This window comes from Schistocerca nitens, chromosome 11 (assembly GCF_023898315.1).
Source record: "Schistocerca nitens isolate TAMUIC-IGC-003100 chromosome 11, iqSchNite1.1, whole genome shotgun sequence".
Lineage (NCBI taxonomy): Eukaryota > Metazoa > Arthropoda > Insecta > Orthoptera > Acrididae > Schistocerca > Schistocerca nitens.
Genome location: NC_064624.1, coordinates 62,774,210 through 62,789,616, shown reverse-complemented (window position 1 = coordinate 62,789,616; position 15,407 = coordinate 62,774,210).

Genomic DNA, 15,407 nt, shown 5'->3' with positions numbered 1-15,407 from the left:
CGTCGCGGTGAACGCACATTGAAAGCGTGTATTCGTCATCGCCATGCTGGCGTATCACCCACCGTGATGGTATGGGGTGCCATTGGTTACACGTCTGGGTCACCTCTTGTTTGCAGTGACGGCACTTTGAACAGTGGACGTAACATTTCAGATGTGTTATGACCCGTGGCTCTACCCTTCATTCGATCCCTGCGAAACCCTACATTTCAGCAGGATAATGCACGACCACATGTTGCAGGTCCTGTACAGGCCTTTCTACATACAGAAAATGTTCGACTGCTGCCCTGACCAGCTCAGTCTCCAGATCTCTCACCAATTGAAAACGTCTGGTCAATGGTGGCCGAGCAACTGGCTCGTCACAATACGCCAGTCACTACTCTTGATGAACTGTGGTATCGTGTTGAAGTTGCATGGGCAGCTGTATCTGTACACGCCCCATCCAAGCTCTGTTTGACTCAATGCCCAGGCGTATCAAGGCCGTTATTACGGCCCGAGGTGGTTGTTCTGGGTACTGATTTCTCAGGATCTATGCACCCAAACTGCGTGAATATGTAATCACATGTCAGTTCTAGTATAATATATTTGTTCCATGAATACCCGTATATCATCAGCATTTCCTCTGGCGTAGCAATTTTAATGGCCAGTAGTGTATATCTTATTTACTCGTTTAATCGTCACAAGTACTGCGAAATATGATACATTTCTTATCACAAAGCACAGTTTAGGGCGGTACCGTGGAATCAAGGTGTGGTAGCAACAAAAACCATCGACCGTCATATGAGAAAAACTAGAAAAAAAAGACGTATTCCATTAACGGGCAAGAATAGTGTGTCTCTTTAAACGTGGCTGTTAATGCTACACCGCTTATCACTTTCACTATATATACACATAAACACACGCATATAATATATATTGTCACGTAGAAGAAGGTGTAATTAAATAAATGACGACCACTAACTTCACGTAACGAAGGTATATTCAGCACTTGGACATACAAGGGCGCCAAGCTAACTGCCTCCGGCCAGAACACATACAGTATATATACAGTTATAGAACACTGCTGTACAATCATTCTTCATATTTATGGATACTTCTAGAATGTACTGGAACGGAATACAGAAAACAAAATTGTACAGTGCAGGCTTTTTTTTTGTACAGGTGAGTATTGAAGTCACGACCCTCCATGCAAAAGTTCAGTATTATAACCACTACACCACGGTGCCACCCCGCTTCTTCTGCGGCAGTTCGTGAATAGCTTCTCGGTGTTGCGTCGTCCTAGTCCGGGAACGAGTCCGCGGTCCGCTGACTTATACTCGCCCTCGCGGTGGACTTCTTAGAACTTCTTTCGTCGCTACGCTCTTCGTCACCTTCCAGCTTGTTGCCGTTCCTGGGTGAATTATAGTTATTGCCATATTCGCTTCTAAATCCATAACCGGTTCTTTGTTGAAATCTACTGTCGTTTCTTGGTGCGAAGTTATCACTTGGTTCGTAATTATTGTTTCTTCGTACTGTGTCTTGTGGATTCCACTGCCATTTGCTTTCGTTTTCACGTGCTCTTCGTCTTTTTCTTGCGTCATCTTCCGAAAATATGAACTCTAGTTCCCTTAGAATACCTTTAAATGCTTCAATGTCATTGCCTCCGCGACCTACTAATGATTGCTCGTATTTCAATGGTAACTTCATCGCGCATAATTTAATGGTACATCTAAGCATTGATTTTTCTTTGCCATCACTTAGAAAAATTTCACGGGACCCTTGTCTCCTGAATTTTCAAAATATGGGTTCTGTAATAATTCGTACTTCAGTCTGTTCTGTGCTTCGCTGGACCAATATCGTGAGAGAAAATTCTCTCTGAAATCTTCGTACGATCGGCATGTCGCTGCAACATTCTGCATGGTTTCTGCGACTGTTCCTGACATGTGTGCACATATAAAGTCTAATTTGTGTGCTAGCGTCCAGTGTTCTGGTAATCCTACTCGGAACTGATCAATAAAAGTTCGTGGATGTAATGAGTTTCCTTCTCGAAAGTGTTGAAATTTTCTGACTGTGAGGAAATGATCGTTGTCGTACTTCGTCATAGTTCGATATGAAATTCGCGATTCTTCGCCACTTTTCTTTCTGATCATTTCTCCCGTCGTTCTTTCCGGTTGTGGTAGATCCATTGGATATTGTCCACTGTAACTTTCGCCTACCCTTGCGTAATATCGTTGAAGTGGTACGCAATAATTTTCTTCCATAGGTTGTGAACGTGTAGCTGAATGCATTTCACTCTACCCTTCGCGACCTGGCTTTCCATTGTCACCTATTGGTTGGGTATCTTGTCTGGCTAACCTTGCCGCTTCATTGCACGATCCAAACTGTCTTGAAACATACATTTGTGGTTCCGCATGTGTTTGTGTTGCCGTTATTCATCAAGAATTTCGAAACGTTTTTGTTGTGGTGCAGGCTGTCTGATTTCACGTATGTCATTTTCCGCCTGTGATTGGAATCCAAAATGCATGATATCTTCGTTAATTGCTTGTTTTTCCGGTGCTGTTACAGATACGGATATGGTTGCAGACTCAGTGCTTGTTCGATCTTGTTCACTACGCTCTTCAGTGGTTTGCAACAACTCTGTTCGCAATTTCTGAAATTGTTGCTTCGTTTGCTCTTCTATTTTGACTATGCAGTTATCATATCTTTTCAGCGCTGCTTTTGTGATACGTTTGTGTAACACACTGTTTTCAACAATTTCACGCGCTGTACCTGCTGCTTGTCTAGTAATTACGTTTATCTGTTTCTCTAGTTTCTTGACTTCTCCCTGGGTGTTGTTACGTAATGTTTTGATCTCGTCCTGAATGTCATTACGCAATGTTTGTACGTCAGCTTGTACCTTGTCAATATCTGTTCTCAATTGATTGTGACCTGTTATCAACTTTCCTATCACTTCTCGAGATTCTTTTGCCTCGTCTTCGATATGACTTAGGTGTAACTGAATTTATTTCTTTTGTTCTTTAATCTCACGCATTTGTCTCGTGGTTTATGCAATTTGTTTCGTCATTGCTGCATTCTGAATTTGAATTTGGTTCACTATGTCTTTATTTTGCCTTGTCATGGTTTTCGTAATTTGTTGTAATAATTCTGCCAGATTGGTGGGTCCTATTGCGTTTTCTTCCGACGTCCTACGCTCTGTGTTTTCGTCCAAGTGTTGGTTCGCAACCGATTGCATTGAACTGTGCTGTGACACGTTTCTGCTCGAATTCCTTGTACTCTGTGGTGAGGGAGCTCTGATTACTTGTACTATGGGTTATACGTATTCAAGACGCAAGTTAGAATCCTCATCGGCTGTCTCTCTACTTTTCTGCTCCTCTGTCGTATGCTGACTTATGTTTTCTATGCCTTGACGTACATTATCCTCGTTATGGTGCGTTATCTGTCCTATTTCGTGCGATACTGCATCGTCTGTTGTACTGTCCTCTATTCTCTGTCCGTCTTCATGCTGGGTCTCTACCTCAATTCGGTCAATGTCTCGATCTGCCATTGCTAATCTTTCCGAATCCCTTATTTTCTGTTTCAAAAGAAATTCACGCGCCCTACTTCGGGTCAACATGCGCTCATACGATCTCACGCGTTTCATAAACATTTTGCACACACGACTTGACAATCCATTCACTTACTTGTTGGGTCAGAACTAACTTGTAAACGGTGTATCCGCCACCTGTGCGATTGCATTGGAGAGAAAACTTAATTCTACCAATATTAAAATTCATAACTTAACTTTGCTATTGTCTCTGCTAGAATGTCTCACGTTCTATTGAAAACTTTCTTACTATCTATCGCTGCAGCTACTGTTTTCGACTATTTACAACTTTAGGAAAAAAATTTTGTTAGAAAAATTTTTCAACAATATATTTCTCTGACCCAGTTAGGCATGTGGTCGACCTTCAATCATGGTATTTTACCATCCTGGCAGGGTCGCCATTCTCTAACATTCTGCGTGGTGTCTGTTTGTTCTGTGTCTCCCTACCACTTTCGCGCAACGATGCTCTCAGGGTGTTTTTTAGGGAATTGACTAGTTTCAACCTGGGACCTGTTGCTGGTAAGGAGATGCCAGACCACACATGACATGTAGAATTCAGAAGAGTTCAGTGAGACTAGCGATGATATAATCAAATACTTAATGATTTCAGCGTCAGCTCCACCACACTCCCTGTAAAAGAATCTTAATACTAACTAAATTTAGTGGAAGGTGTTCAAGGCTTTCCTATTTTTAGTTATCTGGTAAAATAACGTCAAAAAAGCAGTTAAGTTTACCATTGGAAATTTTATTCTACTCACAAAACATTGTTTATAAATTGCACTATTGATAAAAGGAAGTATTTTAATACAGGATGATAAAAACCAACTGCGTTCAACAAAAATGTGAACGAATATTCCCTGAGTGGGTTTCCAAGTTCTACAATGGATTGAAGGATGACCTATGCCATATCACATCTATAATCTAGGATTAAACTAAGTTTCACAAAAGAGAAAACTATCAAAATGGTCTACAGTGACCCTAAATTTTCCTTAATTACTTATATAACTTGTCGTAAATTACAGTGGCTGATGTGGCTTCTCAATAATTATATAACAGAAAAATCATCGCATTTCAGATTTTAACCTACGTAGCAAATGTGAATACCATGAGCTTCAATTGACGATCGACACTAGTATTATGTAAAAAGGGGATGTAACAGATGAGACTTCTGCAGTTCTGAGTGAAGCCTTATGCGCTCAAAAATGCGGCATCGCATGCGTTCATTACCTTGTCGGTGTTTGTCAGGGGGCGGCGGGTGGCACAGCTCCACGCACCTCGCCGTCTCGGAAGAAACTCTCTCCTAACTTCTCCTTACTACAATTTACCGAAGTTGGTTTAAAAAAACCTATGTGGCTGTGTTTTCATCTTACCAATCAGGGTCTCAATGTTAACCTTAAGCTCCGCCTACAAAAATTCTGTCTATCCAATGACAAATGTTATACTTTTCGTGTTGGGGCAATGTTTTTAACGTTTGCAACGTAACAGAACGCGAAAAAGTCTCATGCTAAAAGTTGCAGCTGGTGTGGCCCTTTTAGTGTTATCGTAAGATCTATACTGTTCTTCTGGAGGGCTTTATCTTTTAACATGGGCTGGGGGGTGGTCCTGATGGTTTGCTGTAGACGTGGGTGTCCGTCCCTTATCGTAGGGCCTTTTAGCTTAACATGGTTCTGCTCTCGGCTTCTGTTCTCATTTCTTCCCTCGGAACTGCGTCTGTTTCACGATGGGAAGGTATGACATGCATTTAGGCATTCTAGCGTTCTTGTGTTAGTCTGTGGTATTCCATTTGCTCACTCGTTGATCGTATTACTTCGGTTAATTTAATGTCAGGATTTATTCGGAGCTATGTGACATACTGCCGGATTTGCTTATCATGTCAGGGTTTTCATGGAAGGTGTTGGATTAGCCTGACACCTTACAATGGATCACTTTATGCAGTGTAGATTGTCATTAGAACTGTGACTTTCACTGGAGCCAGAGGATTGAATCATCAGACATTTCAGGAATTTCTCAGAAGTTCGGATGCACAGTATGGGGATATCCAGTATGTTACGGAAGAAAGGTGCACAGTGAAAGACAGAGGTAAAAATATTTTATACCGTAATTAATTACATCAAATCGTTCATGATATCGAAAGAAAAATATGTTCCAGAACTTTATCATGCACACTGGGTTGCATATTTAGCACTTCTGGTAGATTTCAATGCTCATTTAAGTGACCTAAACAGCCGTCTCCTAACCAGAAACCTACATATCAGTACAATGCTTCAAAAAATAAACGCACTCCAAATGAAACTGATATCATGGCAAGCGTAACCAATGCAGGCAACTCTTTTTTCAGTTTAACACGGTGGCCGAACATAATACTTAAAATCGCATCATATTCAGAGACATACTTCTCGGTTTGATGGAAGAATTTGAAAATCGATTTTAGGATTTAAATTTTTGTCTCGCATCCAGCTAAAGATAAGTTTGATCATTTATCTTTGCTTGCAAATCACACCTGCCCAGAGACAGATACGTTTTGCTGCAGAGTCATGCGATATCTAAGTCACCCCTGTTTAAAAACACGTACGTTTCTGAACAGTTATTTTCAAGATTAAAGAATACGAAGAGTAAAAATAGAACCAAAACCTGTGACGAACACCTTGACGACACCCTAAAAATTGCAGCCACGTCGATCAAACCTGACATTGATACATTATTTATCCAAATTAAAAGTAAAAGTTTACATTAATTCTATCATTTGTGATTAGTTTCTTATCCTCCGCCCTATACCATAAAGATATCAACAATGGCCGATATCTAACAGAAGCCTCATAGTGTTCTCTGTTACTTATCACCTGGTAAATCATAAAGCCATATTGGAGTGCTCTGTGATTGCTGGCGCTTTTGGGGACATAATTTTACAAGTTTGCTTTGACAACACAAGTGCAGACGACAAACATCCTGCCGCTTTCCTCAATACCAGTCAATTCACTTTGGAAAGGGAGCTCCGTGAAATCGGCAACGACCTGCAGTGTCCTGCAGTTAGGTGCAAGGCGGTTCTGTGCTGTGAGCTCATACACTCCATCAGAGTAACCAGTGAGGCTGAGGAGAAAAGTGTTGCGAAAATTTGGGGAAAAGACAGCGTAATATGTCAGGGGGCCTCAACTGCAGTGTGTTTCAGTACTTTCAACCAGAGTGTCCTACTGGACCAATGCCGAACTTCAGGGAAGAGAGTATGGTAAGGCATTCAGCCATGTAATCCACCTCAGTGTGTCCTCGCATGTTCTATCCCATTAAAGATTGTCTAGTTTCATCTGTGTCCCACAGTATATAGCTAAAAAAGAGGCATGTTTTAATGGCCAGAACATAAGCAAGGGGCTTGAATTTTAATGCGAGAGGTCGCTTCTCGCTGACACTCATTGCACAGATATATAACAAATATCTCCTAGAAAGTAAATGTTATAACTTCACTCCCTGTCAAAATGCGGAAAGTAAGAAAATTTGAGAGGCTGAATCCAGATTATTGAGTTCATGTTTACAGCTTGGGTGTAGATAAAATCAAGCTAGATGACAAAAAAAAAACACTGTGTGAAAAGTAGTCAAGCATAAAGTAAATGGACACCTCCAACACAGCCAATTACTGTTGCAGACACACAGATTTCTTGCTATTCTCCAAGGGTGAGAAACAACACTAAGTCTGGATCATGATCATGTCCCACCAACTTTCTTCCCAACTGTCGAAACGTCATGGTTCACAGTAGTGTTCCCATAGATGTCTACTCTTCTACTGAGAGCAAGTATCTCATCGATTACTCCAGTCAGGACCAGTATGTGTGAGAGAGCATGCTGAGGATAAAAAGTTCTTCATGTTTAAGAGTGCCCATCACCGGGGGCGCTGCCTCTTTGTCGTACATGCTGACTTTAAGTCTTTACTACCTCCTTTGGCGAGTTGTGAAGGTGATAGCACTGCCTCTCATTCCACCTTCACTGAACAGCACATACCATATGCAGTGGTGTATTAAGCTGTATACTCATATAACTCTAATCTCCATCAAATCAAATCATACATCAGGGGTAGCCCTGCGAGATGGTTGCTGTGTGAGCTTCAAAAATTTGTATGGTACGTTGATGCTAACTGCAGGAGAAACATTCCAATGACCAAATCGCAGCATGATGATGCCTTATATGAGCAGGAGTTCAATATCATATTTGTGGGATGTCATTGAAAGGAAAGCGGAAATTCCACTTACAGACCACTATCATCAAACACGGAAGTTCTTCAGTGCAAATTACAATACGTGCATCGTGAAATATCAACTGCCATGACACATACCCATCTTCTTCCATAATTTGAGTGGTTGCGATGCTCCCATTCTTGTTGAGCACGTCGATGATTTCGGCTTGAAAAATGATAATTTCACTGTCCTACCCAACCATGTTGAAAACTACATCTCGCTTTCTAAGAGATACATGCCGAAAATAACGCTCTACTTCCTGATTCATTAGGTTTCATGCAAGCGCCTCGTCAGAAACTTGGTGAGACAGTGCATCACGTGGATATGCATACCCCCAACAATGTATACACCGACGATACAAAGTATCAGCTTGTGACAAAGAAGGGGGTCATTCCTGGATTCAGAGGGGAGACTCAATGTAACCAAACTGCCTGATAATAACTGTATTAACTAGTAAACTCACAGGTACTGATATAATGGATACAGAGTATGGCCATGCGAATGTTTAGAAAGAGTTCAACATCTCTGATTTAGTGGACTCTGTTTGATTTTACATGGAATCTGACATACACCTGCTCACAGATATTTCTGACAAATTCCAAAGTCCATGCATGGATATATACACTCTTGATCCTGTCTTCCATTACACAGTGTCACAGCTTATGTGGTATGCAGTGTTAAAAAGGACTTGTGAAAATATCTAACTGATTTGTGGGCAACAGGAGGAGGTGCTTGCTGGTATATGCACAGATACACTAAGGAAAATAATGCACAAATGAACGTGGACTAGTACATGCCATCTCATGATTTGAGTTCCACCCTTCACTTAGATGTAAATAACCTGTATGGGCATGCAAGGCCACAAGTTCTGCTATTTGGAGGGCTTTTCTGGATGTCTGAATAGGAAACCATCAGCATGTGGCAGTGGATTTTGAAGGTGGGTACTTCTTGGAAGAAGACTTGTAATATTCTTCCCACTTACATACAGTGACTTGCTGCTGTGTCCACAATGCATAGTCCCACACAGTGGTTCGGTCGCTTTTCTGATGTCATATATTCTCCTCTACAGATAGCTCCAGCAGCGTTTCAGCTAGGGGATGGAACTTATCAGAATTTCCTTCCAGCAGTGACCCTGGCTGAAGTATTACACTGATGTAAATACCAGAAAGAAAGCTCTCAGGAAGTGTGACTTTGATAACCTTTTTTAAATAAATAAATGAACAATTCTGTTTCCAACAAGACCATGGGAATATTACACACCCTGAAATTAATTTAGTTAGCCCTTGCAGTGGGCGTCATGGTGCAACTGATTACATCGCTATGCCAAATTTTAAACTGCCAACAATCCTGTTTGAAGGGCATTGCTGTGGAGACGGACAATATTTCAGTGCAGTTCATGAAGCCTGTCTGTATCGGTATATATATTCTGCACCTCGCCAAAATCATAGGGTACTAATTCCAGTATGGATTGGTGAAGCCAAACGTCGCTGATCCGAAAATACTTAAGAAGGCTAGGGACAATTTCATCTACTGGGTAAAAGTCTGATTTGTATGAAGTAATTTTGTACAAACACATTCAAATGTCTAGATATATGACTGATAATCCTTATGGCATAACACCTAAGGACAAGGAGGTCATCAGCATGATGAAAGACAAGGTGAATAGATTAGAAATTGTGGAGTGTGTAGGGCGCAGGTTTAAAATGTATGCACACAGTATGGATGCTGGTGTCAGCCATGGCTGGGCTATGTGTGTCCATCATACAGTCTCAAAGACTCTCATGATCGAAGATTATAAAAAGTTCCTGTTGGGGTACATTTGTAGTGCTCTACATATGATTCTCCAGGTGTTCTTTCAATCACGAGGTCATGAGGTACATATTGTATGGCATCAAAATCAAGGTTCACAGTTTGGCTAGTATTCAGAATAAAACTGTAAAGTAATTTTTTTGTTTTACAAATAGCAAATCATTTAACATGGGGAAACGACCCATTATGCACAACTAGCTGAATAAAAAATGGCACCCTTTAAGAAAATTAACTGGATAAAAATTACAATAACATTCCCCTAGAGAAATAGGAGTAATTAAGGGAAGACTGTGTTAATCAACACAGTAACGTATCAGATGCAAGAACATCAAACAATACAGTAAGCTACTTCTTGGACACATGGAAAGCAAACAAGTTTCTGTTATTAGATGAAATATTCAACGTCCAGTCCTGTTTCCAAAAACAACGAACAACAGCTTAACTCTTTCAAAAAGATGACAAAAGTCATGGGGTGCCTCGCAATATCGTGCTGGACCTCTTTTTGCCCGGGATAGTGCAGCATCTCCACGTAGCGTGGGCTCATCAAATCGTTGGAAGTTCCCTGCAAAAATTGTGAGTGTTGCTTTCTCTATCGCCGTCCATAATTTCGAAAGCGTTGCCAGTGCAGGATTTTGTGCACGCACTAACCTCTCGATTACGTCCAATTAATGTTCGCAAAACAGTTGTTGTCTTGTGACATGGGGCGTTATCATCCATGAAAATTCCATCATTGTTTGCGAACGTTACGTTCGTGAATGGCTACAAATGGTCTGTAAGTAGCCTAATGTCTAGAGGATCATTCCATTTAAACCCAGTCCACACCATTATGGAGCCACCACGAGCTTGCTTGCAGAGTGCCTCGTTGACAACTTGTGTGCATGGCTTCGCGGGGTCTGCGGCGTACTCGAACCCTATCATCAGCTTCTGTCAACTGAAATCGGAGCTCATCTGACCAGACCACGGTTTTCCAGTCGCCTAGGGTCCAACCAATATGGTAACAAGCCAAGGAGAGGCACTGCAGGCGATGTCGTGCTATTTGGAAAGGCACTCAGTCGTTTGTTGCCATAGCTCATTAATTTCGTCGCAGAGTCCTAAAAGATACATCCGTCGTACGTCGCACATGGATTTCTGTGGTTATTTAATGCATTGTTGCTTGTCTGTTAGCACTGACAACCCTACGCAAACGCTGCTGCTTTCAGTTATTAAGAGAAGGCAGTCGGCCACTGCATGCTCCTTGTTGAGAGGTAACGCCCGAAATTTCGTATTCTCGGCACGCTCAAGACGATGAGCATCTCGGAACACTGAATTCCCTAACGATTTCGGAAAATGAATGCCCCATACTCTCGCCGAACATCTTTCCACATGAATCACCTGAGTGCAAATGACAGCTCCGCCAATGGACTGCCCTTTTATACCCTGTGTACGCAGTGCTAGCACCATGTGTATATGTGTGTATCGCTATCCTGTGACTTTTGTCATCTCAGTGCATTACAATAGGGATTAAGATTTTTGTCATATCCTGGAGAGCATTCAGCCTCCCTTCAACATTCCCGAAATCAGTCCTGCTGGCATATCTGACAGCTCGCCAAACCATGACTCTCTGAGTGGGAGAGGTAGGCCTATGGAGGATCACTACTCTCTGAGACTGGTCAGCATGTCGTCTACAGACAAGACGGCACCGACCACTCAACCAGAAGCAGAAGCGTTTCAAATCGTCATTTAACGCCTCTCAGTGTGCCAGTTCAGTCTGGCTCTGCACCATGCAGGTCTCCATTATCTATGGCGTGGTACCAGTGGTGAGCGACACATTCCAGATCTCGGCCCAGCTTCCACCTACCTGTTGCCGACGGTCAGTGGTCTCCTAGCCCCACTCTTGGCCAGAGTCCATCTCGCCTCCACACGTTCTTCAGTCATTCCGCCGCAGACGGCTGCTTGTGCGGTCCGTCGCTGTGATATTCTCTGGTCCCTCATGTCAATGATTTGGCCTTCCTCAAAGTCAGAAACAGGATGATAAACTGCACATGCTCTTTTGCGATATGCCCCTGAATATTTCCAGCGTTAGACACGCACAGTAGCCTTTATGCACTGACACCATCTGAAATAATGTCTTTTTTCACTGTTCAGAAATATGTTCACATAAGGGCGAAATTTCGGCAGCATATCGTGCAGGCATACAAATAATGAAGTGTTAATTTGGTAACGTTGGGTAAAGGTGTCCATCCTGTAGCTGTAGCCACTTGTAACGTTGTATATTGACCTACGCTGAAGAGCCAAAGAAACTTGTACACCTGCGTAGTATCGTTTAGGGCCCCGCAAACACGTAGAAGCGCCACAACATGACGTGGCATGGGCTCGACTAATGTCTGAAGTAGTGATGGAGGGAATTTTCACCATGAATCCTGCAGAGCTGGCCATAAATCATTAAGAGTGCGAGGGGATGGAGATCTCTTCTGATCAGCACGCTGCAACACATCCCAGAGATGCTCAGTAGTGTTCATGTCTGGGAAGTTTGGTGGCCAGTGGAAGTGTTTAAACTCAGTAGAGTGTTCCTGGAGCCACTGTTTAGCAATTCTGTACATGTGGGGTGTCGCATTGTCCTGCTGGATCTGCCCAAGTCCATCGGAATGCTCAATAGATATGAATGGATGCAACGATCAGACAGGATGCTTACACACGTGCCACCAGTCACAATCGTATCTAGACATATCTGGAGTCCCATATCACTCCAACTGCACACACCCCACACCACTACAGACCCTCCACCAGCTCGAACAGTGCCCTGCTGACATGCAGGGTCCATGGAAACATGAGGTTGCCTCCATACCCATACATGTCCTTCCGCTCGATGCAATTTGAAACGAGTCTCGTCCGACCAGGCAGCATGTTTTCAGTCACCAACCATCCAGTGTCGGTGGTGAGGGCCCCAGGCGAGGCGTAAAGCTCTGCGTCGTGCAGTCATCGAGTGTACACGAGTGGGCCTTTGGCTCGGAAAGACCATATCGATGATGTTTCGTTGAATGGTTCGCTCTCTGACACTTGTTGATGGTCCAGCATTCAAATGTGAAGTAATTTGCGGAAGGATTGCACTTCTGTCACGTTCAACGACTGTCTTCAGTCATCATTGGTCCCGTTCTTGCGGAATTATTTTCGGGCCTCAGCGACATTTGATGTCTACCTCGTAGACGCTGTGTCACATCGTTCGTGTGTCGACCATAACGCCACGTCCAAAGTCACTTAAATCTTGATAACCTACCATTGTAGCAGTGGTAACTGATCTAACAATTGCGTGAGAAATTCTTGTCTTTTGCAGGCGTTGCCTACCGCAGCGCCGTATTCTGACTGTTTACATATCTCTGTATTGGAATATGCATACCTGTACCATTTCTTTGGCGTTTCAGTGTAGTTTCAAAATGTTGATTCTACTTTCATACGGTGTGTGAGCTGGTGAACGTCGAGCGTGAATGTTGTGCTTTTACAGAAGTCTGACCCTGGGATTTTTCACTAGTATGTGTTCTGTTTTCTTGCCCAGAATTCCAGGCGGTCGTCCTGCAAGAGCTCTCCCACTACTGGAGAGACAACGCACAGCTGCTCTCATCTGGAGTGCCACACGTCTCGCGACTGCTCATTCCCCTCGCGTTCAGCTACATGGTAAGTGGCTTGGTTTGTCCTCTTTCGAGCTACGTACAAGCCCAGTCCACTTGGCTACGTATTTACTGAAGACAATTCTAGATTCCACTATTTTACTTTTTATTTTATTAGCTATTTTCTTCTAGTCTGTTATCCGCATAAAAGAACATACCAAATGTGGCGCACGATTTGGCATGAAAGCAGCACGTAATATTTTAACAAAAATTAAAATTTTATTATTAGTGACTAAGCATTATGTTGTTTAAGAGGGAAAAACTCTACACAGACTATCTATGTAGATGAAAATAATAACAAAATAGAATCTACATCCTAACATTTGGCCATGTGGCACACAGATATCTGTTTATCCGGAATCCAGAAGGCACACGCTACTGGTCTGTTACACTATTCCGGATTACACTAGTACACAACACTACAATACACAGCAGTACGCTACGCTACACTAAGGGGCCAAACACATACCATAAAAATATTTAAGGGATCGCCTGGCACAAATTACGAATTGTGCTAAATTTTATTTTGTGTTATGTGGCCCATCGTGTTTATTATGTGAAGAAATTTCTACCATTTTATGTGCATGGTGTATAAAAAATTGTTTTAAGCATTAATTTACAGATAACCATTATTGTAACCATTTTAATCATAAGAATGAGATACTTATTATCTTCGTTTAATGAAATTCACTTATATGATACGGTAACCTAAAAAGCAAGCAAAAAACGTAAAACAACAATTTAAAATATAAAACATAAATAAGTAAAACGTGTAGCTAGAATAGTAATGAACATTTAGATGTATTAATTAGGAATGTGGAAAATATTCTGACAGCACAGTGTGTAAAACTTATTTTCCTAACATGATATTTCTGAAACCAGTGTTATTGCAAATGGATGGATGTGGGCTGAAGGCTTATTTAATTGATCTCATAACAAGTCTCCATTTTTCAAAATTGATTGAAAATACTTGAGTATTTTGGAAAATTTCAAATGACCACAAAAGTTGGTGATACAGTTTTGAAGAACGGTAATTACATTTCAACTTTTACATGGGACACAGTTTTTATATGTCATGGTTTCGAAGATATTCACTCTAAACTTAATATACTAAAATACCTTTCAAGAAGTGTTTTATCCTCTTCAAAAAATATGCGTAGCATTATTTTGACCCCTGTACATACCTGCCAAGTTTCATCAAGATTGCTAATTTGCACTTGGGAGTGTTCCCTTCTGACTCATGTTCGTTCCCTCGCCATTTTTCTCGTAAGGCTGACTGAAGGCCATGCAGTCTGTAAGTGGTAGAAGCTCCTCTGGGCTTTATGCCCCTCTGACTTCTGACACTACTGTACATGAAAAGCAAAATAACGCAGTATTATCCGTCTATTGCTGCAACTTTTTGTGTTGTCTGTGAAAGTGTGTCAGTCCCTAAAGTGTTGCGAGTGGGTCGGCTTGGGTCGTTTGTAAACAAAATTTGGGGGTCTTGGCGCAATGAATTGATAAGTTAGTGGGCAGAGGTAATCTTGATTTTTTTCTGGATAGTATAATCTGTTGCTAGAAGTTGGTCCTTTTGTTTCAGGAACTCGATAAAGAATTTAACACACTCGCCATTATGTCCAGTGGTCTTTGCTGTAATAGGCAATTTGAGCTGATTTTCAGTTCGATACTTGTTGATTTGGTTGTCTGTCGTCTTAACTTGTTTGCCGCGATAGAAAATGCGTACTTTGTTGCTGAAGCAATTTCCGAAGACGGACTTGAGTACTTGTTCCTTTGTCGCAGCATCTTCCATGTAAGTGTCATCTTTAACAAATGTATAGGTAACTTCGCTACGTACAGCAATTTCTTGTATGACCAAAACATTGTGGCGGTGACAGACAATTCCGTAGATACGATCTTGCTTTGAAATTCACATAACGGGTCCAACATATTTTTCTTTATACATGGTTTAACAGCGTTCAGACTGTGCATCTAAACAGCGATTCCATTTTGTTTGAATCTGCAATGCATCACTCGCTGCTTTCTGTAGCAAGCGATAATCTTCCACATTCTCCTAACTGGTGACGAATGTCTGGTGCAGACCCCTTAAGTAGATTTTCTTTGTTTTTCTATTCTAGTCAGAGATGCCTCCAGAGACAGATTAACACTGAAGTGCACCAGCGGTGGATGGTCCACCGCTAT